The sequence below is a fragment of the Populus trichocarpa genome, chromosome 4 (genome assembly GCF_000002775.5).
Source record: "Populus trichocarpa isolate Nisqually-1 chromosome 4, P.trichocarpa_v4.1, whole genome shotgun sequence".
In the NCBI taxonomy this organism is placed as follows: Eukaryota; Viridiplantae; Streptophyta; class Magnoliopsida; order Malpighiales; family Salicaceae; genus Populus; species Populus trichocarpa.
The window spans coordinates 7,863,907-7,868,622 of record NC_037288.2 but is presented as its reverse complement, the minus strand read 5'-3'; the positions used below and the strand labels follow the sequence as shown (position 1 = coordinate 7,868,622).

The 4,716-nt window shown below is 35.2% G+C and overlaps 1 pseudogene; it reads right to left on the bottom strand.

Annotated features, from left to right (window-relative positions):
- Positions 1 to 1,875: 1,875 nt before the first annotated feature.
- On the bottom strand, positions 1,876 to 3,969 carry LOC18097595 (protein PELOTA 1-like; annotated as a pseudogene).
- Between the last annotated feature and the right edge of the window lie 747 nt (positions 3,970 to 4,716).

Below are 4,716 nucleotides of genomic sequence, written 5' to 3'. Positions count from 1 at the left end.
TAATCACTTTTATTCATACCTTGACTCGGTCAACTCGTGTTGACTCTTCCAACCTTTGACCTAGGTCTTGCTCTAGTTGACCTCCGAGTTGGGTTTTAAAACTATGATAATAACAACTTTTATCTTTACATTGATTTGAGTCAACCCGGGTTGACCCCCCTAACACGTGCCTCGGGCCTTGCCCTGGTTGACTCCCAAGTTGGGTTTTAAAACCATGATAATAACAAATTTTATCCTTACGTTAACCCCCCCTAACTCGTGCCTCGGGCTTTGCCCCAAATTGAACCTTGCTCCTGGTTAAGTCTCGAATCAAGTTTTAAAACTATGATAATAATAATTTTTATTTTATTTTGACCTTCCTGACACGTGACCCGAACCTCATACTGGGTTAACCCCTAAGTCAGTTTTAAAACTATGATAATAATTACTTTTGTTTTTATGTTGATCCGGGTCAATGGTTAACCTTACTCGTGACTTGGCCTTGCCTTGGGTTGATCCTTGAATCGAGTTTTAAAACTATGATAATAATTATTTTTATTTTTACGTTAATTTGGGTCAACCCAATCCTTGACTCAGGCCTCGACTAGTGACCAGGGCTTTACCCCAGATCAACATCGAATTGGATTTTAAAACTATGATAATAACTATTTTTATCCTTACAATTCTTACTTAAACAATTTTAGAATTGAAAGTTTTTTAGAAGGATATTTAGGAATAAAAAATAATAAATATTGTCTCTGAAACATGTTTGTTATGTACCTCTTGTTTGAAAGTACATAAATTCACTCTAAAACTGTTCCAGAGAAATACTTATTTTTATGCCTCTGTCTTTGTCTCTTTAACTAAACACATTTATGTCTTCATTGTCTATGCCCTTTCTATCACAGGGCAGTAACCAAACACTATCATAGAGGACTTTTATACAATTAGGGTGTAGAGAAATGATAACCTTAGGTTCCCCTATTGTACGTTAGGTTCTGGGATGATCATAGACTCAAGGATGTTGAGTCTAGCATCCCTCTAGGTCTAAAGGCATTTGGATCTAGCGTATAGCTAAGCCTAAGAGAGTTGGATCTAACATCTTGTCAAATCCATAAACATTTGGGCCTAACGCATAGCCGACTTCAAGGAAGTTAGGTTTAGCATCCTGCCGGACTCCCAAGCATTTGGGCCTGGCACGTAGCCGAGCCAAATGGAGTTGAGTCTAATATATTGTCAGATCTCTAAGCACTTAAGCCTAATATGTAGCCGAGCTTAAGGGACTTTAGTCTAGCATCTTACTAGAACTATATATGCTTGGACTTAACACGTGACTAGGCACATGAAAGTTGGGTATATCATCTTGCTAGCACTCTTTTCCACTGGTTTTAATTTTTGTTGAGTTTTCATGATGAGGTGTCTTTCTCTCAACCCGTGTATCCAATCCATGGGCATTTTAAGTAAATGCACTACCTGTGATTCATCAGAACCTCTCCTTTGTTAATAGCTTCATTCCAGACAAATTTTCATTACAGAAGAACTTCCCCGACCCCGAAATGTTTTAACATATTTTCCTTACATTACTTTCGATTTGGATTCTTATAATAATTGGTCGATGGAAGGTGCATTACTAATAGCTTTTTAAATATAATTCTTCAAGAAATATATAATATTGTATATAAGGATGTTAAATAAAATAGTAAATTAAATTATTATATATTATATAGGTTTGCGGAGAAGTTATAAAACAGTCTATTCAATAAATTAAAACTTCTAATGAATTAATATGATATTATGTTATATATTATGTAGGTTTGTAGAGATGTACTAATAGAACACTCTATTTATTTGAAAAGATTAGCTTCCCATTTGATTATTTAATTATCGTTGATAATTCTTTTTATATTTATAATTTCTTGTGTTTTTTAATTTATTTGGTTAAATATAAAAATATCATTTTATTTTTTTATTTAAAAAATCAGAATACTCAAAATTAAATACATTCATAAGACAAATGCTTTCTTTTCTTGTATTAAAAATTAATCTGAGATTATACTTGAAACGTAGCATGGATAGAGTGCTAGTTACCATCTCAATCAAATAGGATTATACTTCGAAATACTAACAAGCCTATATACCTCGTTGTCTCATCGAAGGGTGTCTCCTCTAACATCCGGTATCACTTTTCATTGCTGGTTGTGGAAACATTTGCTTCCTCTGTTTTTAACTTTGCCACGCCATGTATGATGCGAGCACTATAACATGAAACAACTTATCAGCAATGGAGCAGTCTCAAGCTTGTGTTTTGCTTAGAACTAGCATGGATTCTCATCCCAGTACTTACCAGAAAGATGTTGAAGAAAATAAGAAGATATCAGAAAAAGAATGATTAATTTATTTAAAAATAGTGGTGCAATTTTGAGATCATTAACCATATATTTGCCTAATTGAGTAACTGGACAGATATAAATGATACAATTTAAAGCCAAAGAAACACAACCTTTGTTCATTACACCTCAATATGTTCAAGGTCCGGCAGAGGAAATCGAAGAACTGCAGCGATGCCGGAATACATTGCCAACTGCTCTCCTGAAACGTGCATTGATGAAAATATACGAGCAGTGCCCCCTGAATCCTTCACTGATTTAACTAGATGGGCAAACTTTCGCCTCGTCGGTATATCAGCATTATTCCTGAAAAGATCATCTTTGATGAGAAGTGTTTGTGTAGCCATATATTCTTCTTGTGCAAACTCAACGTGCTTCGGCCCATAGCATGCTCGAGCAGAATCATTCAAAAGCATGTCAGAGAAATCTTTGAGGTCTCGGATCTCTTGAGCTGCTTTAGTGTCTTTAATCAAGTTCATGACATTCGGAGCACCAAGAACATCTTCCAAAGCATGCTTGTTTCCAGAGCTTGTTTGCGCAAGAACAAACCGTGACTCGTTCTTGATAATCAACTTCAACTCTAATCTCCTCTCTGCCTCCAACAATAAGTAACGATAAAACTGATCTTTAATATCCCCAGGACTTGCAATCACAGCACACCGAACCACATTAAAATCAACATGTTTCACAAAAGCCTTCAGCACATGCTCGAAGAACTTATTCGATGCCGTAACCCCATTCTTTCCTCGAGGAATTGAAGCTTCTATCCGGGCACAAGCGGTAGTAATACTTCTCCAAACAAGAAAGATACTTGCTAATCCTTCATTCCTTCTTGCATTAGAACGACAGAAAGATCGGCAGCACCTGAAGCAGAATCAAAAGCAGCCTCATTCATCACATCCAATGCCACTGCATCCCAGTGCTCCTTAAATAGAATAAAGGGTTGATTCAGCTCAAGTTCTAAACTATGAAACGCTCCAATCTTCACAAAATCATTCTCTAACTCATTCTTTCCACGAATTCTCAAGACTGATTCTTCTTTATCATAATCTACAGCCTCAACTTTGATTTCCAGCTTCAGCTTAATCTGCCCCGAACTTTTTTTAACACGACCGTCTTTCGAAACTTTCCTGACAGTATTAGCCATAACAGCATCTCCAGGAACAATCAAATTGTAGAGAACCCACCAATCATCTAAATCAACAGCTTCTATTTTAATGCTACCAGAACCATCTGGTTCAAAACTCTGTCTCCGGATCTTCATGGTGGCTAGAAACAAGAGATTGTGTAAGCAGAAAAGAGAAAGAACGCACAAGAAAATTTACTTGCACAAAGCGCTAACTAGGAAACTACGGATTAGGGCATCTGTATCTGCTTTATATATAAACGAAGGAAAATCCGAAATTGTATAGGAAATATAAGCAATCCTATTTCCTCCCGGACACAACAATATCCTAAATTGGATTGGAAATATGACGCTTCCTACCATGTTTCCTAAATCTGCGTTACTTGTAATCCAAGTTATCAGTAAGAATCTCTCTAAAAAATAAAGAGAGAAATGTCATGAAATCAAGGATTAAATCAATGTGTAATAATGAATATACAGGGCAAGCCACAAAATTCCCATCCATGTTCATGGAGCTCTGCTCCATTTCTGAATATCATTTAGAACATAATTCATGATTAGTCATTCTACAAAAGTTCTTCAAAATCCAAAATTGATGTGTAAAGCAAAAACAATTATATATAATGTAAAGATAGATATTATGGAAAAAGGAAAATTCTGAAGTAAATTAAAAAAAAAAAAAAACCTTATTGAAAAGAGCATGAATCTTTAAGTCATCATGAGCACCACGATGACAACTGAGCCTTGGACAGAGTGATACTAATCTTTTGACTTTTCCATTGCTCTAATAAAAATCATGCATGGAATTTTGCAACATTGAAAACTCCCAAAGAAATATGTGAATGGAAGAATATGGATAAACAAGATTAATTGCCTCCCGTATGTGCAGTCCAAATTATCTTACATATTTTTATTATTGCAACTCACACATTCATAATTGATGACTCGTTCAATTTTAGTAATTGTAACTTGTGAAAGTTCTTTTCACATTAAATTAATCATAACCTGTGTAGATAGCAAAAAAATATAAAACAAAAACATCAATAACATAACTGAACAAACATGTCGTAAAAATTGCAGTCGTGGATTAGTATTTTCAGAGTTGTGTCGTCTTGATTGATGAGGAACTGAATTTGATCATTAATTGGTGGGTTGACAAGGTGATTTTCACGCTCACCTGCTAAAATAAGTCTTACATCATAATAATGGACCCTTCGATACTTA